Below are 26,635 nucleotides of genomic sequence, written 5' to 3'. Positions count from 1 at the left end.
CAAATCATCCCTTGATAATGCTCTTTAATTGATTGTATAAATTATTCTGAGATATGTGATTGCAAAATGATGTACTGGAGCTCTTAAGTGGGCAGATCTGTCTAGCTGCATTTAAAGGTGTATTACACCTTATCCTTATCTGGGAAACTGACCCTCTCGAAGTGCTAGAGCATTTAGAATGGAATATAAATATTAAGCATTACAGAAAAGTTTAAAGCAGTGGCACAGTTAATTGCTACTCCAAGTGCATGTTAACTTACTACAAACCAACAGGCTGCATAGTGCATGCAGATGTAAAGATAGCTCTTAAAATCACGTATAGAAATCAGTCTATTCAAAGATGGCATTCTTACCAGAATTGAGCATATGATTGCAGTGGTGGAGAAGTTATAGGCTATTTGGAGACACACGGATTCATCTTTCTTCATTAGTATGCCTTGGGCCTTTTCTTCTCCTGACTCTCTATGTATAATTAGTGCGGAGCATGCAGCCAATGTACTGGCTCTCCTGTTACCTCCATCTCTCAGCTGAATGGCATTTGTGATTTCGGGCATCTCTACTCAATTGTCAGTAACATGGAAGTGATTAACTTGGAAACTGTGCCTGAAGTATCTTGTCATTTTCATTTTAAGTCTTTTTGCTTCCATCCATTAAATACCCCTTCTAACATTCCCCCTGCTCCCAAAGTCAAGAAGTTAACCATCAGACACTCTTTGTGAAGTATGAGCTGGAGGTTCTCAGAGCGCAGCTTCCCATTGAGCTACAAGAGCTAGCTGGGGACACAGTGGAAATGTGGACTTACTAGGAGCTCAGAGGATGAGACCTAGAAATCTAGGTTTTAAAAAACTCTCTCAGGGAATCTGATCGGATTCACATTCAAGACCAGCTGAAATAAGCTGTAGTTAGTCACACATTAAAATCAGGTGAAGAAAATTTAAAACTATTAGAATGGGGAATTCATGCCACAAAAATTCAGATTCAATTGAGTTGATCTGGTGTTTAAAAAAAAATTCCTGACATGATTCTGGTGATTTGAAACCACTAAAGAACGCCAGTATGGAGCAATGCCATGAAATGTGAGATGGTTATTCTCAGGCATCTTATATCACTCTTTTTGCTTGTATGTTTTCATTCTTTTTTCACATGGGGTCATTGAGACACTTCTGAAATTCATTTTCTGATAACCTAGTATATATCATGTACTGTAACTGAGACGGCCCTAGTCTATTTTCTGTGCATATAACAGAGTACCTGAAGCTATGTAATGCACAAAGAAAAGAGGTTCATTTAATTACATTTTCAAAAATGGAGAAGTTCAAGATTTCCTGGCTTTACTTAGTGAGGCCACACATCTCCCCATAACCTGGAACAAGAAGCAGAATGACAGATTGGTGCATGAAGAGGCCACATTATGAGAGAAGCAGGGCAGGCTCACTTTACAAAAGCTCATTCTCAGAGCTCCTAATCAGTTCCCTGGAAGTGAACATTTGGTCCTGTGGAAAAAAAAAAAATCTTAACTCTTCTTAAGAATTGATCTCTTCCTAAAGGTCTAAGTGCCTCTCAACAGTATTGCTGGGGATCGTGTTTCAACATAAGTTTTGGTGGAAACAAACCACAGTACAGTTTTTAAGTTGAGAAGAAGGGAAGGCAGATGATACATAAATAAGTAAACAAACAGAATGTTCAGCTTTGTGTTAGCAAGACCAAATACTTGAGCTAAGCTACTTGTGAAATTAATGGGGCTTATTTTTAAAAATCTTTTAATTATTACTATTATTTTATAATATGGTTCCATAGGTTCTTGGGATTTCCCTTATCACTTTCCCAATTCCCTCTCCCCCCAACCGAGTTCCCCGATATCATAACTATAGCACAGTTCTTCATACACAGTCTTATGTCCATTATTGTGGGCATAAACAATGGCAGGGAGTCCATCATCCTATTGTCATATAATAAACAGTTTCATTGGAGTCCATCTTTAGTCTGGAAGTGGAGACACATACTGCATTGTATCCTCACATCTGGATATGTTAGTCTCCATTTCACAGCTACTGTACATCCCTTTCAATGAAAAGCCACAATACAAAATCAACAATAGAAGAAAAATAGAAATATACAGTGTCATGAAGGTAACTATCATGTCACTAGATACGAGTCTCCATTACACCACTACTATACATCCCCTTAAATGAGAAGCCACAAAACAAAATTAACATCAGGAAGAAAAAAGAAATTAACAACACCATGAAGTTAGTATGTTTGGGTGGTAACTTGATCCTGTCATTTTAACAATGGGTTGTTCATTGATTTAGTCTTCTGTTGTCATTTTACAGGGTTGTTCTTCACATTTGTCTTTGGTTTTGGTGGGTGCTATTCCTTTTCTCTAACAAGATACCATCTTTAACTATCCTTTGTAGGGCAGGTTTGAAAGAGGCAAATTCTTTCAACTTTTCTTTACTGTGGAAGAATTTTATTTCCTTTCAAAGAAAAAAAGAAGCTTTGCTGGGTATGTTATCCTGGGCTGACAATTATTTGCTTTTAGAATCTGGAACATGTCACTCCATTCTCTTCGTGCCTGTAGAGTTTCCTGTGAGAGGTCTCCTGTGAGTTTAATTAGCATTCCTTTATATGTCAATTGATTTTTTTTTCAAGTGCACACTTAAGGATCTTTTCCTTATGTTTGGTTGAAGAAAGCTTGATTATCATGTGTTGTGGTGAAGATCGCTTTTGATCAACCCTGTTGAGAATTCCATGGCCCTCCTGGATGTTGTTTCCCAATTCTTTCTTTAGATGAGGAAGATTTTCCCTCATTATTTCATTGAATACACCTTTGACCCAAGTTTCTCTTTCTGCATCTTCTGGGATTACCATAACTCATATCAGACCTCTTAGTAGTTTCTTTCAATTTTTGAATACCTTTTTTAGCTTGATCCAGCTCTGCTTCCAGCTTTTTTGTTTGCTTCCCCATGGTGACAGGAAATATTTTCCAATTCTGAGATTCTTTCTTTGCTTGTTTCATTCTATTTTGGAGACTCTCCACTGTACTTTTAATTTGCTCTATTGTATTCTTCATTTCTAATGTACCAGCTTTCATTTGATTCATTTCTAGTGTGACATATTCTTTACATTCCTTAAACTCCTACTTTACCTGCTTCTCATTAAGAAGGTATATAACAAGTGTTTTGAATTCTGTATCCCCCATTTTCTCGATGTCTTCCTCAGTGAAAAGGTTGGCAAAGGGTTTTGCTCCTTTGCAGGGGAGTTTTCAGTAATATTCATTGTGCCTCTGTCTCTTCTTTTGCTCTTGGTAATTGTACTTCTGGTTAGGAGAGTCTTCTCCTTAGGGCAGGTTTCTAAGCTGTGTCATCCACATGTCTACCGTTTGATTTTACTTATTGCTATCAGCACATGGCTCTTTGTTTGCAGTCACTTGTGCCACTCCTTTTGGCAAGTTCCAGGTCTGTGTTCTTATGTTAGATTTCCACTGTGGTCTCCATAGCCCCAGCTCCTGGATCACCATTCTCCACTTCCTGTGATACTATGCTGAAGTTGTACTGTTGTCTCTACAACCTTTCTCCCACTTCTGGTTGGAGCAGTTCCCAGGATTAGGGAGACACTAGGTGTACTATATAACTGGTTGTTGATGGTGCTGAGAATACCAGAACCTGTTGGCCGTTTGGTCTGAGGGCAACACAGACCTGTTTTGACCCGTATGATGCCATAGTTGGTAATATTTTCCTGTGGGACCAGTACAATCTACTGAACTCAGCGAGTTCTCACTGAGCTCAGCGCATGTGCAGCGCACCATTGTCCCTGTAGTCTTAAAATCTTTGCCACACCATATGAAATTGTATCTGATGTGCCACTACTAGAGTTCTTGATCTGCTGGCCAGTGTGTCTGAGCACTGCCTAAACCTGTCTTGGGTGGAACTTAACAGATGCAAGTTGCAGTTTGCTGAGTCAGAAATGTGTTCAATCCCAGCTCAGTGTGTGTTCAGTCCTTTACCTTGCCTTTGCCTCCTTAGGCAAAATAGTGCCTGATTTGGCTGTAGAGGGGTAGGCGGGGCTATGAAATCCATCCTATTCCCATGCTACCTGTCTAGGCTCTGCTGCTCTGTCTCTGCTACTGGGGAAATCAAGCAGAAGAGCAGGACTGGCAGTACTTTGTCTGGGTTCACCTCCCGAGCTCCCAGTGAAAGTCCCCTCCACCCGGATTGTTGGTGGAGTTGCTGGTGCTGGTGACGTTCAGATCACCATTCACTGAATGTCACTGGGGTATCAGTCACTGCAACATCACACTGTTGTTTTTGCTGCTTTCCTGTGTCTGTCAGTCTCCAGGTATCCCTCTGCTGTTGTTCTGTCCTCTCCTATTTCCTGGAATGTGCCCTCTCTACTTGCTACTGCTTTTTGATTCTCTGTCCAGTTAAGCATGTCCTTACCCTATTCTGCTATCTTGATTCTCTCTTTGGGGGCTTATATAAAGGTTCAAGACTTGGCACTTTCATTGGTTTAGTTCTGGTGGGAACCATGCAAATGATGGATGATGATAGTTATAGCACATGTCAGAGGAGCACAGTCTCATCTCTAAGCGGGGACCAAAGTCAGGCTTTTGTAAAAATACTCCCTCCAGAACTATGTGCATGTCCCAATAGAACTAACTTCTAAGTGCACACACCCAGAACCTAAGGGCTTCCTACAAAGATCCACTTCCCAAAGATTCAGCAAGTGCACAAGAGCACCACATTGGGGGTAAGCTTTCCACATATGGATCTGTAGGGAACACCCAAACTATTAGCAAAGCCATAGCATTCCTATATTAAAAAACAATGATAAATATTTGGAAGAAAATGAGGTGAACAGTATGAGAAAGAATTCAGTAGATCTGTCTGATATAGGATGGCTAGGGAAGTTTAGAGTTGACATTGTGGATGAAAAGAGGAGAGCATTAACAATTTTTTTTTGAGATAGGACATGGCTGGGTGGTACAGGTGAGCATTTGGAGATGAATAGGAATGTGTTCTATGAAGAGGAAAGAGTCTGTATATAAGCCATACTGAAGGAAGCACTTTCAAGGAACTGAAGAAATATCACCAAGGATGGTGTGAGAGAAGATGTGCTGAGAACTGCATGTTAAAGGAGATGCAGTACCCAACTGTGTAGGGGCCATTGTGTAGCCCGAAGGAGGAGAAATAGCACAGATAGATGTCCTTAGGTGATTTCAAGCTCAAAACAATCCAGGAATTTTTTTTTTATTGCATTGCATTATGTGACACTGTTTTTTAGGCACTGGATCCCCCTTACCTCCCCTTTTACCCCTCCCCCCATGGTGGATTCCTCCACCTTGCTGCATTGCCACAGTTCAAGTTCAGTTGAGATTCTTTCGTTGCAAGCATATACAAAGCGTAGAGTGCAGCATCTTATTGTCCAGATAAGTTCAATGGCTTCTTGTGGAGACCATCTTTGGTCTGAAGTTAGAGCCGGCAGAGCGTCATCCCGATCAATCAAAAGCCCCAACATAACATCTGCAACAATCCACAACATCATGGAATTAGTGGACACAGTATTGAGTTACCAATATGTTAAAAAAAATGTACATTTTACAGATAGTATTTTTCATACTGACATTATTTCATCTTAAATTAAGGCAAACGTGATATCTAACCTTTTGGGATTCACTCATTTCCCTTAGCATTATAGTTTCCAGTTGGGCCCATTTGGCCACAAAGAACTGCATTTTGTTCTTTTTAATAGCTGAGTAGTATTCCATGGAGTAGATGAACCAAAGCTTTCTTATCCAATCTTCTGCTGGTGGGCATTTCGGTTGCTTCCATGTTTTTGCAATTACTGATTGTGTTGCTTTGAACATAAGGGTGCATGTTGGTTTCTGGTGTGGCAGGTGTTTTGGATATATTCCTAGGAGTGCTATTGCTGGATCATATGGTATGCAGTTTTTTAGTTGTTTGAGTGTTCTCCATACTGATTTCCATAGAGGCTGTACCAACCTGCAGCTCCGCCAGCAATGGAGTAAGGTTCCCTTTTCCCCACATCCTTGCCAGCAAGTGTTGTTGGTGTCCTTTTTTTGTGGGCCAATCTTACTGGTGTTAGGTGGTACCTCATTGATGTCTTTTGGATTTCCCTTATTGCCAAGGAACTGGAGCATTTTTTCATATGTTTGTTTGCCATTTGGGCTTGTTCTTTTGCAAAATGTTTGTCCATTTCCCATGCCCATTTCTTGAGTGGCTTGTTTGTTTTGGTGTTTTGGTTGTTTTGTAATTCTTTGTATATTCAATCCAGGAAAATTTTAAAAGAAATCCCAAATTTTCAGGTTTCTAGTTGCTAAAACAGATTGCTGTTAACTCAGCGAGGTAGCTTCATTTTCACCATCTCAGGACTAGCAGCCTGCCTTGTTCTCATAGAACATCTTTGGACATGGTGCTGCCTGAGTCGACACAGTTCTGTACTTACTTTAAAATTTAGAGTGATTATGAAAAACATCTTTATGTATGAGTAGATTTGCCTGTAGTGGCTTGGATCATAGCTCTGTCTTTTTATCAGCAGCATGACATTGTGAAAAGAGTTCTGTAAATAAGTTTAATGGGAAGTTTAGAGTTATCTCCCAAAGAACATGTATACGTTTGTTTTGTCAAATTTCTCTGTGTCTTTCATGTTCTCTAAATTCATTTCACAAGTGGTTAATATCTTATTCAAAGTCTTTCCATAAACCAATTTCTTTAAAAAAATATTGGAAAGTCAGATTTACAGAGAGGAGAGACAGACAGAAATATCTTGGCTTTGCTGGTTCACTTCCCAAATGGTGAGGAGCTTCTTCTGGGTCTCCTATGAGGCTGTAGAGTCTCGTGGCATTGGGTCACCCTCAACTGTCTTTCCAGGCCACAGGCAGGGAGCTGGAAAGGAAGTGGAACAGCAGGGATATGAATTGGTGCCCATATGGCCTGGTACATACAAGATGAGGACTTTAGGCACTAGGCTACCATGCTGGGCCTGCAAGCTGAATTTCATAAAGTACACATATTCTGGTTCTTCATTACCACAGACTGTCGTTGTCTTTAATTTTTTGTGTCTTATAAACATTCAAATTCCCTTTGGAATGAGTTCATAAAGAGATATGAGTCCTCTGGCCAAGCTATTTCAGAAATGGTGTATCAAACAACCTGGTAATTTAGTGTCATTTTAGCACTCATGAGGTTCAAAGTTTGAAGTCATCACATTAGGTCACAAAAAGCTGAAGTTTATATATTCACTTTGTAAAGAGTAGTGTGACAGAAATAATGCAATTTTGGAGGAACTCATCAAAATGGTGACTATTACAGTTGTCAACAAAGAATGCAAGCATTTCTCACCATATAACCAACAGGAGAGATGCAAGCAGCAAGGATCATAGTCAAATTGTCATGGAGACAAGAAATGCTTGATTACTTCAGATAAAACCATTGGTTAGTTATTGATCTGTGTTCCAATGCTTGTCTGAGATTAAGAAAAAAAAGTAGCACAAATCCATCTGTTTTCTCCTAGGATTTAGGAGGGATGTTCATTTCATTCGTAAAGCTCATCAAAGAGCTAGGACAGGCCAGGAACTGAACCAAGAGTGAGGATGTTAAACAGGAAATGTCAAATCAATGGAACAAAAGCTATTCTTTTAGATCTTCTTGTTTCATTTTAGAAAGACTTGGCTTAAATGCAGTGTTAAAATGGTGACTTTAGCTATTCTCACTTGTTATAAAAAAGCTCTAGACCTAGTATAGCTCACATAATTTTCCTTGGGGCAATCTTCCTTCCCTTTGAAAAACAACTCTGAAAACATTTAAATATATATGCAGAGAAAAATAGCATTTTCTCCCTAAAATTACATTTATTGACAAGCATATCATGGGAAAAAAATAAACTGCACTTTGTGTAGACATCTGGAATGGAATGTGGGAATTATCTTTTATATTCCACAAAATAATATACTAAATTATCTCCATTCACTCTCCATTTTCAGATGGTACTCAACAGGCACATTGTGCAGGAAACATTGGCAGTTCGAGGGAAAGCCTGGAGGTCACATGTGTGCAGGCACGGAGCATGCTACGTGATCAGCAACGGCACAATGCATGCGGGGGATCGCTTTGTGCTGATGGTTCCACTGGGAACGTTAAGAGTGACATTGTGAGCTCAGAGGGAGAGACAAACTTCTAAATGAGTGCTCAGGAATTCTGAGAAAGCAGAAACCATTCCTTTAATATTTTCTGAGTGCTTTCTCTATGGCAAAACTGGGTTTATGAGGAACTTATGCTATATTGGGGAATGAGCCAGCAAAGAAGTAACTTAAGAAAGTAGTGCTTAAGCAACAATGAAGATATTAATATTTATTGAGTGCTTAGTCCCCTGCTTTTATAGCTTGAATTTTACTTTCAAAAAAAGCCCCCAATAAACCTGGAGTGTGTTTATAAAATTTACTGCTGATGTTACTATATTAACTGTAATTACTATTGCTGTCCCATTGTACAGATCATGAAATTAAGGTCCAAACAATAAATATATCCCTAAATCTGCTCCACTGGTAAGTTGAGGAGTGGAGATTGGAAGCTAGCTTTGCATGACTCTATGTGCTACATTTCAGCTTTTTGATACCAGAAGGGAGTGAAGACATGCAGCTTGGGCTCCTCCTGGTATGGAGGAGGAAAGGGGGGATTGACAAAACTTTCCGGGAGAGAAATTGCTTGCTGGAGACCCCCTACTGCTTTCTCTCCCTAGAACTGTCATTTATTGTTTTTTTTTTTCCCCCAACAATGCGAGTCTAAAAAAATTACTGCTGTGCTTCCTTTGAGAGGCTACACACCCTGTTGACAAACAAGAAATTCTGAAATGAAGCTAAAGTGCCTGGTGTGGCTGTGGGACCCTAGGAAAGAAAGACTACATAAAATAGAGACAAGGATTTCTATCTCCTAGGGTTATTATGGAGAGTGAATTAAATGGGAATAATTCTGTAGAACATTTATTTGCATGTAGCTCACACTATACAAATCTTGGCTCTATCTCCCTTCAGAGCATCGATATCACAGATGTCTTTAGAGATTCTTCTTTGAAAGAGTTACTAACCAGTGACTTGGTTAATAGTGTCTTCCAACAGAAAATGAAAAACTTCAACTCTTCATATAATGACATAGCGGATAAAATTTGTAAAGCAAATGCTGTTATTACATGCGGAATATACTGCAAACTGCACTTATCAGTTTCATGGTTGTCTTTATATGTCCTTAAACTTTTATAAAAAGCAGTCAGACTAATGATATGAAAAAAAAATAATGTCATCTGGTTCCCACACTTTTCTGTTTTAAGGAGAGTATTTGCATTACTGGTGGTTAAGAGGGAAGAGGGCTTGAGGAGAAAAAGGGCTGGAGTCTTGTTCCCCAAATCCATGAAAGAAGTTTGAGATTAATAGTCACATTTTCCTGGATTAAAAACATAGCTCTTTGTCTTGGGTCTTGGACAAATCGTTTATTAACGTTACTCTCAGTTCCCTTCCTGGTAAGATGACAAATACAATAACTCCCGAAATTGAATGAAAAAATATCTTGACATATAATAGGGACTAAAACATTGGTCATTATAAATATTCTTATGTATTAGCCAAGCAGTTTAAGAAAATGATTTGTTTCTTTCATTTTCGCACTATACATGAAAACTCAATAGTTAAAGTATTTGTGTATACAATCTTAAAAGAGGTGAGACAATTTGGTTTGGATGCAGGGAAGCACAAAGAAACGAATAGAAGAAAACATGTGAAAGCCCGTCAACTCGAAAACTGCCGTTTCTTTGCCATCAGATCTAGTCCATCCAATCCCTAACTTATGCTTAATGACCATGTGTGCTGATGGGAGGGAAATGTGAACGGCTCTGGAGGCTGATCTTCATCCTCATTTTGGTAACTTAGCAACCAGCTGGCTCATCAGCTGAACTGTTCCAGCTCTCAGGCTGATGTCAGCATCCTAGGTGGGTGAAGTTCTTCTCAGAGTCCGTGAGTGTAAACTCAGTCTCAAGATAACCACCTATGTTGTTCCTGGTTCCACGGATCTTCAAAAAAGCACTGTTTGAAATAGTTTTAATAACCATCAGTGCTATACTAGGTGGGTGCTTCAAAAACCTATGCAAGGACCTGATGCAGTGGCCTGGTGGCTAAAGCCATTGCCTTGCATGTGCTGGGATCACATATGGTCACCTGTTCGTGTGTTAGCAGCTCTGCTTCCCATCCATCTCCCTGCCTGTGACCTGGGAATGTAGTGGAGGAGGTCCAGGGCCTGCCTGCACCTGCATGGCAGATCTGTAAGAAGCTCCTGCTTCCTGTTTTTGGATCAGCTCAGCTGTAGTGGTTGCCGCCACCTGGGGTGTGAATCAGCGGATGAAAGATCTTCCTTTGTCTCTCCTCCTCTTTGTATATCTGACTTTCCAATAAACATAAATTCTTTTAAAAAAACATATAAAAATTTATTATAGGGTAAATTTACTCTGGCACAAATAAATCCTGCTTTCAGGGAAAGGACTCTGCTCGAGTCTTGTCCACAGGTTCCAAAGTGTGGGATGGGTACTTCCCTTGAAAACATCAAAACTCATCATGGGGTAAATTGGATGATATCATGTATTCATGGAACATACATGAATCAACTTCATTTACCTATGAAAAAGAAAAGTGGGAGTGGGTCCAGTTCTCTCAATGAGACTATGCAACATAAACATGCTTTAGGCCCTCATGCCACGAATCACGAGAACATTTTGCAGATTATAGGATGACATAAAGACGCAATTCTGGTAGATGTCATGCAAAAGGATAACAGATATACAGTAATAATGAAACATGGCACAACATAATATACCACTTGTTGGAAAAATAGGAGTCAGTGAACAAATGCCTGGTACTACAATCATTCCACAACCTGCGCAGGAATTGACGGTCATCCCATGCCATGACCAAGATTCTAAGAGAGAAGGACCTGCCCAAGCCAGCAGTCTGGATTCACAACAGTAAGTTCCATAAAAGAGAATGGGCTCAGCGTCCGTATCAGGGCACACAATGATAGAAGATACATCTAAAAGCAGAAAATAAAATGAAAACATAACTTTCTTTTGATGTAAAGATAACTGAAATCCATGCAATTACTCATACTCCTTTTCTTTTTCTTCTTTTTTTTCTTTTTCCCGTGAACATATGGTGGCAGTAGTCACTGCTGCAGGACAGTTGTAGAGTGTGTTGTAACTGACTCACATGTCCCCAAGCCAGCGTCACCTTTCCGAAAGGCATTATTGGGCCTGTATTAGCCTTTCTCTAGGCTCCGGTATAGCCTTGGGCATCCTCCAGGAAGCGTGACTTTAGCACAATTGTGGGGGTAGATCTCGTGGACAGTAGTTTTGTCTGTTTGTCAATCACGTCCCAGAAGATGTGAATGGTGTCTTTGTGACTGCTTCAACTGTAGGATGCTTTTCTCTCTGGTTGCTTCTACGCCCTGTCCAACTGTCTCCCTGCTGTCTCTGCTGTCCTGTTTGCTGTTTCCTGAATGTCCCGACTATACTTCTGTCTCACGGTCTTTGCAATGTTTATTTCAGCTATCTGGAAAACTAAAGGTAGATGCTTGCATGATTTGTTCCCTCAGTTAATTTTTATCCAAAATTCCTTTGTTGTATTTTCTACCACTAATGACTCTACTCAAAATATCACATATTCCCCATTCCATCATATTCTTATTTCCTTTTAGTTTTTGTGCTGAGTTTGCCTATACCGCAATCTTCATTAAAATGTAAGCATCATGACAGCAGGAACCATTTGTGCTAAATGCCTGTACCTGGACAACATGTATCACATATTAAATTTTCAGGAAAAATGCACTGAGTGAACTCATATCTGCATTTCAGTCAATCCACAGAATTCTCTTACGGAAAATATACCCTTATCTGCCATGAGCGAATCAATTTCTTTGAAGTGTAGACACTGAACATCACTTCTATAATTTGCTGAAGAATCTTTACCAGCAAAACGACATAAGTTCTTACCGATTTATTATTTAGCCTATTTTATCTGTTTTCAAGTGTTAGACCCTCGGGGGGTTTCTAACAGTACAGCACACTGTGGTCTCTAAATCAATATCAAGTATCTTGTTTAGGCTTTAACACCTTGTGTTCTGTTTCACTTATCAGCATATAGTCATTCTCTGAGTGCTATAACCCTGGGAAAATTCATCTTATATCTGGCCTCTATTTTGGAGCTTTTGTGGCCTCGTGTATTTTCATAAGATTAAAGGACTCCACTCATCAGGACCTTATACTGGTTTAATGGCCACAAGGAATGTGATCCATTGTTCCGGAATGTTACAGTCAATGTCAAATAGGACTCAACTAAGCCTGATTTTTCTCACTCACCACTGGGTCCCTCTTTCACAGAGTCTTGCTATTAGCATTATTCCTAGTTTATATTCTTCTCACCTCTTCTCGATTTGTATGAACATGCAGGCCAATTTTACTTCAATTTTAAAGTAGGATTTCACGAGATCCAATTAAGTATTTTTTTTTTCTAATGCTGAAATATACAGTGCCTACTGCAGGTTTCCCTGTGAGCTCTAATTTTGTAATGAAACTGAGAGAAAATCGATCAGTTCCTCTGGCATGGGTTGGTTGTTATAAACTCATGCTGTTTATTGCTTATTCTGTGTTCCTTCGCATTTGGCATAAGTATTTTTCAGAATGTTTCTACTATTTTGATTACCAAAACTGGTTCACACTTTTTTTTTCAAGAAATCAATAATGGGTTTGCATTTCATATTTCTTTGTCATGGTTTTTTCTGATTTGAAAATGACATCTAACATGAAACGATATGATATGATATATAAGGTAATCTTATTCATAAATATGTCACCTATGTTCATTGTTTCCTATTGTGTTGAATGTCACTGATGTACGTCACTATATACATCCACTTTTGCAGATTACATTTCTAGAACTAGGGTCGCTAAGACAAAAGATACATATTTCACATATTGGCAATATTTTGAAATTGCTCTCAGGATATCAGCAGCCCAGCAGTGGCTTGTGCGGGCACATGGGGAGTGGGCCAGAGCAGAAATAGCCCTCTCACTTTGCAATTTTGTCCTTCTCGCCCTATCTCTCTTTCAAATGAAGTGAAAACAAGCCAATGGAATAAACAGGTAGATGTATAAATCAATACATAAATAAATAACCATTTTTAAAACTAAGCTAGCCTTAGGCTTGATGAAAAATAGTAGAAAAATCTCCACCATATTTAGGACAGGATAGCAATGCTCACCATGAATGCAGGCATTGGATAGTGTAGGACTGTAGGGGAAGTTGATGAGGCATGAGGTCATGGGTTAGGTGACGAGGGTGCTTGAAAAAGTTGATGGGAATTAGACTTAATAGATTTACTATGGTGTAAAAACCTGAAGTCCATGCATAGGAGCTCTTAGGAAACGCTTATTATGAAAAGTTAGTCCTGTCTTTCTTTGCAGTACAATAAATAAATAAATAAACTTGTCTTTTAATTCCATTTTCACTGTTTTTTTTTTTTTAACATTTACTTATTTGTATTGGAAAGTCAGATATACAGAGAGGAGGAGGAGAGAGAGGAAGATCTTCCATCCAATCATTCACTCCCCAAGCGGCTGCAAAGGCTGGAGCTGTGCTGATCTGACGCCACGAGCCCAGAACCTCCTCTGGGTCTCCCATGAGGGTGCAGGGTCCCAAGGCTTTGGGCAATGCTTGACTGCTTTCCCAGGCTGCAAGCAGGGAGCTGGATGGGAAGTGGGGCCGCCGGGTTTAGAACCTGCACCTATATGGGATCCCGGCACACGCAAGGTAAGAACTTTCAGCAGCTAGGCTACCACACCAGGCCCTCACTGAGCTTTTTAAAGTGCCTTTTACGGATGTCCAGTTCCTGTTGCACAAGGGTGCACATACATGCAAAAGAAAGTCATTCACATGACAGACATCATAGATTTGGGTACCTGAGGTGAAAATTTCTGCACATAGCAGGAAAACCACGTTGCTCAATTAAGTAAGAATATTATGATGCTTTTTAAAAAGATTTATTTATTTTTATTGGAAAGGCAGGCATACAGAGAGGAAGATCTTCCGTCTGATGATTCACTCCTAAGCAGTTGCAATGGCTGGAGCTGAGCCAATCTGAAGCCAGGAGCCTCCTCAGGGTCACCCAGGTGGGTGCAGGGTCCCAAGGCTTCGGGACATCCTCGGCTGCTTTCCCACGCCACAGGCTGCTTTCCCACGCCACAGGAAGGAAACTGGATGGAAAGCAGGGCTGCTGGGATTAGAACCGGCGCCCATATGGGATCCTGGCGCATTCAAGGCAAGGACTTTAACCACTACACTATCGTGCCGGGCCCATGATACGTGAAACTAAAGGAATTGTCTCGAAGCAGAGTGTCTGACTCTAATTTGCCACAGAATGAGTACGTGGTGTCTATGATGGTCACGGAATCATGCTGCTTGGGGCATCCGCCACGTAAGGAGGTTAGTAGAATGAAGTCAGCAACCGATCCCCCATTCCCTCCGACACTGCTGTGCTCACACTCTGCAGTGCTGTAGCACCTGCTCCCTCACTGTGGGATGCTGGGGACCACCCGTGACTGTGCTCTGTCAAGTGACGGCTAAGATCATCTGACAGAAGTGAGCCCTAAAGGCTCTCACGTTTGTTGTGATCTGCCCCCGCCCCCAGAAAAGAACACGCACAACTGTCTTGCACAGATGGTTCATTCATGATGGGGCATGGAACAGGAGACACGGGAAGGAACGCCAGCTCTCTCTGGGGCTGGTGAGATGGAATAGTTACATAGGAACTTGCAACCAAAGTTACAATATTATTCAATAAATTAAAGAAATGGCATTTGCGTAAAGTCGCACACACACACAGTGCTCTGGTAAAATGTGTGGAAATGTATTTTAGGTATAGAAGTCTTCAGAGCAAATATGGACTCTTTAAAAGTAAAGGAAAAAGCCTGGTATGGTAGCCTGAGGCTAAGGTCCTCGCCTTATATGTGCCAGGATCCCATATGGGCGCCGGTTCTAATCCTGGTGGCCCCACTTTCCATCCAGCTCCCTGCCTGTGGCCTGGGAAAGCAGTCAAGGATGTTCCAAAGCCTTGAAACCCTGCACTCATGTGGGAGATCCAGAAGAGGCTCCGGGCTCCTGGTTTCAATTCAGCGCAGCTCTGGCCATTCGACCACTAGGGGAGTGAATCTATGGATTGAAGATCCTCCTTTCTGTCTTTCCTTCTCTCTGTATATTCAACTTTTCAATAAAAATAAGTAGAAAACAAAACAAAACAAAAAACAAAGGAAGAGTCTTTTTAGAAAAGCAACTAAAATAGCATCGAAAGATACAAGAGAATCCACAAATGAAAATTAAGATAAATACTGATCCTATAGCAATAAATTTCAAGTTTTAAAGTCCGATAGCCTTTACTGTTCATAATCTCCAGTACATTTGGCTGACAGCCTCCTGTACAACCTACGTGTCTGGCTGATGCTCTATGAGGCGGCAGGAAGTCCCTCCTGTCACCCAACAAAGAATGACACGGCTAGAATTTTGAGCTCCCAGATATTTGGAGATTATTCCAAAGGAAAAATATTTTAAATTTTCGTTGCTACTGGAACAAATATATTCCATTGTTAATATGTGCTTTGGAATGTATTTTCTCTCCAAAAACGTTATAATGGTACCAGTGGTGTCTATTAAGAACCTTTTAATCCAACCTTTTTAAAGCCCTTTTTTGGTATGTTTTTTTTTAAATATTTATTTTATTTTTATTGGAAAGGCGGATATACAGAGAGGAGAGACAGAGAGGAAGATCTTCTGTCCAATGATTTACTCCTCAAGTGAGCGCAACGGCCGGTACTATGCCGATCCGAAGCCAGGAGCCTCTTCTGGGTCTCCCACGTGGGTGCAGGGTCCCAAAGCTTTGGGGACCCTGTCTTCGACTGCTTTCCTGGGCCACAGGCAGGGAGCTGGATGGGATAGAACTGGCGCCCATATGGGATCCCGGGGGTGCAAGGCAAGGACCTTAACCACTGTGCCATTGCGCCAGGCCCGATATATTTTATTTTTAAAAAGATTTATTTATTTTTGTTGGAAGGTCAAATGTACAGAGAGAAGGAGAAAGATTCTCCATCCACTGGTTCACTCTGCAAGTGGCCACAGCGGCCAGAGCTGTGCCAATCTGAAGCCAGATGGGTCTCCCACACGGGTGCAAGGTCCCAAGACTTTGGACCGTCTCCTCAACTATTTCCCCAGGACACAAGCAGGGAGATGGATGGGAACTGGAGCTGCTGGCATTAGAACCAGTGCCCCTATGGGTCCTGGTGTGTTCAAGGAGAGGACTTCACCTGCTAGGCCACTGCGCTGTGCTCTTAGGTTTATTTTATATTTATTTTTTTCAGATGACAGGCTATTTTTTTTTAAATAGTATTGTCCATGATATTGTTTTGTAGATATAAAGGTTCCCTCATCCTCTCCTTGCTCCCTTCACCTTCTCCCCCTAATGTGAACCTGCTGGTGCTGTGTTTTGGCACGGCCCATCCTTTGCCTTCATCCTGATTCTCAGATCTGCCAGTGGGTATTACGAACTGTCACAACCTGGCCCATCCTCAGACCTGACCCACACGTATGCCAGCTGGTTCCACAACCTGGTTTGGTCTGGGTTACTCCCATCCTTGATTCATGCACTCACCTGCAGGGATTATGTCCTGACAGAGGAGTTCCCTAAACTCCTGTATCATGTCATCTCCCAGTGGCAGATCTTGTACACACTGGTGGGTCCTTGGCCCAATCTGACTTAACCCACTTCTTGTTCTGGCAGGAAAAGCAGCTTTGGCAGACCATCCCACAGCCATTCCAGCTCTTACTGTTGCATGCTACAGCCCAGCCATGCCTGGTCCACCCACAGACCTAGTTCTTGTGTGGTTCAGCAGGTACAAAGATCTAGCACGGTCTGTTCTACACCCACTCTGGCTTTTGTGAGCACCAGCAGGTGCTGGAGCCTAGCACAGTCTGACACATCCCAGGCCTGGTCCACACCCATGCCAAGGGATGCTACAGCCATGTGCAGCCCAGTTAACCACCCCCATTCTAGCTCTCATACTCACTAGTGGGAATATCAGCCAAGCAGTGGTGTTCCAATAACTCCCCCACCAGGCTCACTCCCACAGAGCCAACCCAGAAAGTTGGCAACAAATGAAGCAGCCCTGATCAGCCTAATCAACAAACAGCCCTGACTAACCTGCTCACCAGTGGGAGCAACAGCCCACCAGGGGAGTTCCCCAAATTTTTCCATCAGGCCCACTCCCAGACCCAGATCTCACACATGCCAGCAGGTTCTAGGTCCTTACCCAGCACAGTCTGACCACCTAATGTTGGCCTTTGTGTGTGCTGGTGGATGCTGTGGCCTGACCTGCCCCACACTCAATTCTTGGGAGTGCCTCAGGGTGCTACAGCCTGAGCAAACCTGGCCTGTTCCCAACCCCAGTGCCTATGAGTGTTGGAAGTTCCACAGTCATGCCTAGCTCAGCCCATCAACTCCCTGAGCCCTTGAACAAAACCAGCTGGTATGGTAGTCCCACAGGAATGAAGCTATGATTCCCAACAGATTCAGCTCCCAGACCCAGTTCTCATGTGAGCTTGCTAATGCTGTGCCCCAGTTTGAGATGGTTCACACACTGCCCCCCAATACTTATTGGCAGTTGTTATTGTTAAGCCCTGCCAGCAGGCCTTCCAGTCATGGCTTTTGTGTGCACTGCTAGGTAGTGGTTGATACCATCAATGCTAACCAGCTCAGATCTCCACATGGGTAGGTGTATTGGTTTACCACCCAACGTATCCATCAGATACCTCACCTATGAAGTATTTTGGGAACTATTTTAAAAGTAGAAAAGAAGTCCGAAATATGGAACACAATTTGATGTGAAACTAATAATATGAGAGATGAGGCACTTTTACTTAGAAATTATGAGTAAGGAGTTGATTCCAGAGTGGTGGCATGGAGGATTATGCTGCTGCTTGCAATGCCAGCATCCCACATGAGTGCCACTTTGAGTTCCCAATGCTCTGCTTCTCATCCAACTGCCTGCAAATGTTTCTGGGAAATGGGCCCCCAACACCTACAAGAGATGTTCAGATCAATTCTAGGTCCTGGCTACAGCCATGACCACTGTTGTGGTGCTTTGTGGAGTGAGCCAATGGGTGAAAGGCCACTCTCACTCACTTTCTGTCCTTTCTCCTCTTCTTTTCCAGGCATCTTTGTCTTTCTGCCTTTCAAACAAATAAGAATAAATCTTTAAGAAAAAAGGAAACTGAAGAGCTAAGAAACAAAAGGTCAACACTTTTCCTGGGTAAGAATGAGGACTAGAGATTACAGTATTACAGAATAAATAAATATGAATAGAGACATGGAGACTTTAGAAGAAGTGGAATGTGAGCTGTATTTTAAGAGAGGTAGGATTTTTTCAATTTGTTAAACAACATGAGCAGTGGCTTGTAGACTAAAGATAAGCATGGACTGTCTCTAACTGACTCGAATGGAACAGATGATTCATGCTGAATGGAAAGATAGCTGAAAGAGATAGCTGAAAGAGAGAATGGAGGGAGAACTGGAGGTGCTGGATAGTAAGACATCTTCAAATCAGAGCATAGACATGGATCTGGCCTTGGCAGATGAGAAATTGTTGTCAATTGCTTCTATTAAGGTTTGATTGAGGATAAGAACCAAAAGGAGAGCTAGGAGGGGTCTTCAGAAAGTTCATTAGAAATGCTATTATGAAAGAAGAATGCGTGAATTTAAGAGGTTTTGTATAAAGTGGATCAAATATTTTTAAAAATGAGGTAATATTTCATTTTTTCAAAGATATATATATATATCTTTGAAAAGCAGAATGATATGGAGAGAAAGACACACACATATATATGCACACACAAGGGGGAGAGGGAGAGAGAGACAGATAGACAGAGAGAGAGAGATACTTCTGCCTTTTGTTGGCTTGCTCTCAAATGCCCATGATGGCTAGGACCAGACTAGGTTGAAGTCAGGAGCTTGGAACTCCATGTGGTGGCAGGTGCTCAAGCATTCAGCCCATTTTCTGATGCTTCCCCAAGCACATTAGCAGGGGGCTGGGTTGGAAGTGGAGTGGCTAAAACTTCAATAAGTTCTCTAATATGATAGGCTGGCATTGTAAGTGGCAGTATAACATGACACACCACAGTATGTTGCAGACTTATCTTTTTTTTTTTTAAAGACTTATTTTCATTTGTAAGGCAGAGTTACCAAAAGCAGTGATAGATAGATAGTATCTTCTATCTGCTAATTCACTATCCAAATGACTACAATATGCAGGGCTGGGCTGATCTGAAGTCAAGAACCCCAAATTTCTTCCAGGTTTCCCACAGTGGTGCAGGGTCTCAAGGACTAAACCATCCTCTTCTGCTTTCCCAGGCCATATGAAAGTAGCTGGATCAGACATGGAGCAGTCAGGATCCAACCAGAGGCAGAAACCTAACCTATTATGACATGGCAGTGGTCCTCAAATTTAACTCCTAATTTCATTTTCCACAAGTTCTTTGGGCTAGTTTGGCATACTAAATTTTAAGGAAACTGGAATTACAGATATAGAGCTTGAGTCTGCAGTCACCAGTGAGGATCATGTCATGGCAAGTCTAAGATACAAAGAACTTTGGTTTCCCAGACAACTGGATATTATTCCAATCAGTGAACGGAGACATACTCATGCATACAGGTGCTTCTCAAATGGTCAAAAATGCACTTAGCACAGCTAACCCACTGACCATCATAGCTTGGCAGCACAGTATGCTAGTCTTGGTGGTTTTCATTCAGATCACAGAGCTGACACAGAGTTAATACTGTGGCTCATTAACGCTACCCAGAAACACGAGAGTATCAGACTATCCCAGAAAAAGTAAAAATCGATAAATTGAAGCAAGGTTTCTAACAAAGGAGTATGGTTTCCACACCATTATAAAGCTACAATATTGTTAAGTATTGTGTCAGAGTCTATCTGTATAATAGTAAAGTTTCATAGACTGTGCAGTCTGTGTGACTGAAAACTCATAATACAATCAAAGAGGATGGCTCATAGAGCATTTGAAGAACTGGAGAAATGGAAGAAATTTATGGTCCAGAGACATTCATTTAAGAAATTGTTGCTGAAAGTGGGGGTTAAAGACATTTGATGAGTATTTGGTGTAGCATAACTTAAGGTAGCAGTGAAAACAGGAAGAAAAACAAAAGATCTGAGCTGGAAGAGGCAGCTAGCAACACATGCTTTTTCTAGGTAACCAACTGTATACCAAAAGTAAAGTGAATTATGCAAACTAGGACTTTTTTATTATTATATTTCATTTTATGATACAGTCTCATAGGCTCTGGAGTTCCCCAACCCTTCCCCGTACTTTCCCCCCCATGGTGAATTCCAAAACCTTGTTACAGTATTACAGTTCAAATCCAGTCATGATTCTTTCTATTGTAAGCATGTACCATGCATAAAGTCCAACTTCCTATTGTCAAGATAAATTCAGCCATTTCTTGGGGAGACCATCTCTGGTCTGAAAACAGAGCTGGCAGAATATCTTCCTGACCAATTAAAAGCCACAACATAACATCAACAACAATTTACAACATTATGGAGTTAATTGACATGGTATTGAGTGACTGATATGTTAGAAAATGCAAGTTCTTAACCACGTCCTGTGACTACCTAATGACATTTCTATTTTGGTTGATATACAACCAGCTGCTATGCACATTAAAAGGGCTATAGGGCACTATTCAGCTGTCTCGTGTCGATTTTCATTTTTGTATTTAGCAGTTTATAGTGTTGAAGCATAATTTTTAATGAACCTGGTGGATTTTAGGACAGTGTAAACTGGCTTATAACTCTAACAAGGCATATGTCAAAAGTTGAGGCACAGAACAGTTTAGGAGGAATGTGCAGAGAAATCTTCAATACCCCAGTGAGGAGTAACTTATTTTTGTGTCCTAACAAGTAAGTATATATGAGTCCAAGCTGGCCATTTCCTGTATGATTTTAAGCTTTCCTTGTTCTCTGTCTATCCTAATATTTTTGTTTTGTTTTTTTTTTTTTGGGGGGGGGAGGGTTCCAGAGTGACCCTGATGGTCATTGCAGGATAGGGTGGGTATCCAAAGTTGGAACTAAGTAAGGATCTAGAAAGCTCCTCTCCCTAGTCCCAAAGAAAGTTTACTGTTCTGTTTCTGCAGACCTCTCAGGGCTCCTGGCTGTTGTTCTGATGGCCTTGGATCCTGCAAGGAAGGATTTGGGCTTCTTCCATCCCATGTGGGAGATCTGAACAGGAGTGGATGACCTCAGATTCCTTGGCCTCCGAAGGCACTACAATTCCCCGTGGTCACCTTGACAGTTGGAATGTAGTGCTTGGTGCCCATACTGATAGTCCTTGGTGGGGATATTGGAGTCTCCAGGGTTGGGCTACAAGCCTCCTCTTGTCCACCTGATCCACTCTGGGATCCCCCCTGCTCTGTGCATATGACCTCCTGTTAAGAGGTTGTCAGAATCGCTCTTGATTCCCCCTTTATGTCTTTGTAATTTTACTGTTGTCTAATGCTGATTTGCGTCTGTTGTCTATAAGTTACCTGTTATGTTCTTGATAGGTTATACTTCATGTCTTCCTCACACATTCTAAGGAGATGGAAGATTTCTCTGTTCTCCCACCCAATTACGGAGTAGCATAGGGTCATAAAAGTGTGTTAGGTTTTACAATTCTTTGATGTAGATCATAAGCATCCTGACTCACATTGATTATTGGTTCATTGATTATGTCACAATATCTTATTGCATGAGATACAGGCAGTTTGAGGTTGAAATAATATTGAAATTTACAGGTACTGTTTTCTGGATTGACATAATTTCATCTTAAATTAAGGCAAATATGTGGTATCTAACGTTTTGGGATTGGCTCATTTCCCTTAGCATCATGGTTTCCATTTGGGCCCATTTGGCCACAAAGAACTGCATTTCAGTTTTTTAAATAGCTGAGTAATATTTCATGGAGTAATGAACCATAGCTTTCTTATCCAGTCTTCTGTTGATGGACATTTTGGTTGCTTCCAAGTTTTTGCAATTACTGATTGTGTTGCTAAGAACATAGGGGTGCATGTTGGTTTCTGGTGTAGCAGGTGTTTTGGATATATTCCTAGGAGTGCTATTGCTGGATCACATGGTATGTAGCTTTTTAGTTGTTTGAGTGTTCTCCATACTGATTTCCATAGAGGCTGTACCAACCTGCAGCCACACCAGCAATGGAGTAAGGTTCCCTTTTCCCCACATCCTTGCCAGCAAGTGTTGTTGGTGTTTTTTTGTATGGGAGCCATTCTTACTGGTATTAGGTGGTACCTCATTGATGACTTAATTTGGATTTCCTTTATTGCCAAGAAACTTGAGCATTTTTTCATATGTTTGTTTGCCATTTGGGTTTGTTCCTTTGCAAAATGTCTGCTCATTTCCTGTGCCCACTTCTTGAGTGATTTGTTTATTTTGGTGTTTTGGTTGTTCTGGAGATCTTTGTATATTCTGGGATTAGTTCCCTATCATCTATGTACTGTGCAAAGATCTTCTCCCAGTCTGTGATTTGCTTTTGTATTATGTTGTTTCCCTTGCTGTACAGAAGCTTCTTAGTTTGATGTAGTCCCATTTGTTTATTTTGGTCACGATTGCAATTTCTTTTGGTGTTCTTCTTAGGAATTCAGGCATACACCTAAACCATGCATGGTGTTTCCAACATTTTCTTCCAAGAGTTTGAAGGTTTCTGGATGTAGGTTTAGATCTTTTATCCATTTAGATTGGATTCTAGTGTATGGTAAAAAGTGTGGGTTTATCTTCTTGTTTCTGCAGGCTATTAACCAGTTGTCCCAAAAGCATTTATTGAATAGACCTTCCCATTTGCCTGGATTGTCATTTGTCTTCTTTTTGTCAAAGATTATTTGGCTGTATCTGTGTGGGTTCCCTTCTTGTGTTTCTATTCTGCTCCATTGATCCTCCTCTCCATCTTTGTTCCAGTACCAGGCTGTTTTGATAACCACTGCTCTATAGTATGTCCAGAGGTTTGGAAATGTGATTCCCCCTGTTAACTTCCTATTCTTCAGGATGGTTCTAGCTATTCATGTTTTTTTGTGTTTCCAGATGAACCTTTGTATCATTTTTTCCAGTTCAATGAAGAATGTTTTTGGGTACTTTGATTGGGATTGTGTTGAATGTATATATTGCTGTTGGTAGTATGGACATTTTAATGATATTAATTTTACCTATCCAGAAGCATGGAATGTTTCTCCATCTTTTGAAATCTTCCTCAATTTCTCTTTTAAGCTTATTGTAGCAATGTCTTTTTTAAGCTTAGAAGACCTCCTCTTAACGTAGGAGACCTATGTTTTTGGTTAGGTTTATTTCTGGATACTTCAAACTCTTCTCTCTTATTTTGAATGGTACTATGCTGGTTAGATCTTTTTCCCTCTTGGGGCTGTTTGTGTACACTATGGCTGTTGATTTTTGTTCATTTATTTTGTACCCTGCCACTCTACCAAACTCTTGTATAAGTTCTAGTAGTCTCTGTATTGAGTCTCTTGGTTCTTCTTTGCAAAGGATCATGTCATCTGTGAATAGTGAAAGCTTGACTTCTTAATTTCCCATTTGAATTCCTTTGATTTTTTTTTTCTTGTCTTATGGCCTCTGCAAGTACCTCTAGAACTATGATGAATAGCAGTGGTGATAGCGATCATCGTTGTCTTGTTCCAGATCTCTGTGGAAAGGATTCCAGTTTTTCTCCATTCAGTATGATGCTGGCGTTGGGTTTTTCATATATTGCTTTGATTATGTTGTGAATTGTTCCTTCTATGCCTACCCTGGCTAGGGTTTTTAGCATGAAATGGTGTTGGATTTTGTAGAAAGAATTTTCTGCATCTATTGATACTATTATATGATTTTTGTTTTTCAGTTTTTGGATATGGTGTATTACATTTATGGATTTCTGAATGTTGAACCATCCCTGCATTTCAGGGATTAATCCTACTTGATCTGGATGAATGATCTGTCTGATGTTTTTTTGAATTCTATTGGCTAGGATTTTATTGTGAATCTAAGCATTAATGTTCATCAGGGAGATCGGTCTGTAGTTTTCCTTTTTTGTTCATTCTCTATCCAGTTTTGGGATTAAGGTGATGTTGGCTTCATAGAATAAGTTTGGAAGGGTTGCTTCCTTTTCTATTGTTTTGATGAGTTTGTAGAGGATTGGGGTTAGCTCTGCTTGGAATGTTTTGTAGAATTCTGCAGTGAAACAGTCTGGACCTCGGCTTTTCTTTGTTGGGAGATCTTCAATCACTGCTTCAATCTCTGCCTCAGTTATAGATTTATTCAGGTCTTTTGTTGTCTCTGAGCTAAGTTTTGGTAAGTGATGGGAGTCTAAGAACCTTTCCATTTCCTGGTGATCTTCTGATTTGTTGGAGTACAGTTGTTCATAGTAATTTCCAATTATTTTCTTAATGGTTGCAGTGTCCATTGTTATGCTGCCTTTTTCATCCTTGGTGCTATTAATTCTCATTTTCTCTCTCTCTTTTTTTTTCTTTTTCATTCGGGCCAGTGGGCCCAGTGTCTATCTTGTTTATCTTCTCCAAAAAAAAAAAAAAATCAGCTTTTTGATTCGTTGATTTTGTGTATAGTTTTTATTTTTTAATTTCTATTTGGTTTATCTCCTTCTTTGTTTTGGTGATTTCTTGTTTCTTTTGTTTGTAGTGTCATTCTACTGCTGTTTTCCCAATTTCTGGAGGCGTGTATTTAATTCTTGTAATTTATATCTTTCTTGGGTTTTGACATAGGCACCAATTTCTTTTTTTAAAAATTTAATTAGTTTCATATTGCATTATGTGACACAGTTTTGTAGGCATTGGGGTTCCCCCCACTCCTCCCCTAACCCTCTCCCCATGGTGGATTTCTCCACCTTGTTGCATAATCACAGATAGGCACCAATTTCTATAAACTTACCATGTAACAGTGCTTTGGCGGTGTCTCACAAGTTTTGGGATGTTGTATTTGAGTTTTCGTTGGTTTCCATAAATCTTTTGATCTTATCTATTTCTTCTCTGAGCCATTGTTCATTTAGTAGCATATTTTCAGCCTCCAAGTGTTTAAATATTTTCTGGGGCATTTTGATTTGTTGATTTCCAGTTTCACTCCTTGGTTGTCTGAGAAGGTGCATGGTATGATTCTGATTTTTTTGAAGTTAGTTAGGCTTGCTTTGTGCCCTCTCATGTGGTCAGTTCTGGAGAAGCTGCCATGCAATGCTGAAAAAAAAATGTATATTCTGTATATTCTGTAGGGTGGAGGGTTCTGTAAATGTCTACCAAGTCCATTTGTTCTATAGTCAATGTGAGTTCTGTTGTTTCTCTGTTGAGTTTCTCTTTTGTTGATCTGTCTATTGGTGTAAATTGGGTGTGAGGTCTCCCACGATTATTGTATGTGCATCTATGTCTCCTCTTAAGTCCATCAGCAATTGCTTCATGTAGCTGGCTGCACCTGTGTTTGGTGCATAGATGTTTATAATGGTAATCACTTCTTGCTGGAAGATTTCCTTCAGCAATATAAAGTGCCCATCTTGGTCTCTTTTGATGTTTGTCATGTTGAGGTCTAGGTCATCTGATATTAGAACAGCTACTCCAGTCTTTTTTTCTTGTGCATTGGCATAAAATATCTTTTTCCATCCCTTCACTTTCAGTTTCTTAGCATCTTTTTTGGTTAGATGTGTGTGTGTTGTATGTAACAGATGGCTGGGTTCTGCTTGTTGATCCATTCTGTTACTCTGTGTCTTTTGATTGATGAATTTAGGCCATTTGTGTTTAGAGACAATACAGAGAGGTTGCAATTTTGACCTGCCATAAGCATGTGTAAGAGTGCGTGTGTGTATTTGCGCCTATTAGTATTTCTGATTAATTGTCTTTCCTCGTGTGGACTTTAGTGGGGAGAACCTCCATTTGCCATCTTTGATTTTGGTTTCCATTTTTTCTTTCTAGATTTAGTAACTTCCTAAGGAGATTTTCTAGAGTTGGTTACATGCTGGCATATTGTTCTAGTTTCTCTTTACTATGGGAGCATTTAATTTCATTCTAAAATGCAAATGAAATCTTAACTGGGTACACTATTCTTGGTTGGCAGTTGTTTTGCTTCAGGATTTGAAAGGTTTTACCCCATTCTCTCCTTGCTTGGAATGTTTCTTCTGAGAGATTGGCTGTAATTCTGATTGGATTTCCTCTGAAAAGAATCTTGTCTTTTCTTTGTACTTGTCTCAGATTACTTTACTTGCATTTGCTGGAGGGGAGCTTGAGGTCTACATGTCTGGGTGAGGATCTTTTAGGTCGAATCTGTTGTGGGGGTTCTCTGTTCTTCCTGGATTTGAGCTGGATTTATGTTTCCAGTATTTTGGAAGTTCTGTTGTAGTATTTCATCGAGCACCCATTGCAAACCTGTCTCTTTCTTCACTCTTTGGGAGAGTCTATTATTCTGATATTTGACTTTTGGAAGTTATTTTTCATTT

Source organism: Ochotona curzoniae, unplaced genomic scaffold, assembly GCF_017591425.1.
Source record: "Ochotona curzoniae isolate NIBS_2020 unplaced genomic scaffold, NIBS_Ocur_1.0 contig_1071, whole genome shotgun sequence".
In the NCBI taxonomy this organism is placed as follows: Eukaryota; Metazoa; Chordata; class Mammalia; order Lagomorpha; family Ochotonidae; genus Ochotona; species Ochotona curzoniae.
This window is presented reverse-complemented; position numbering follows the sequence as displayed.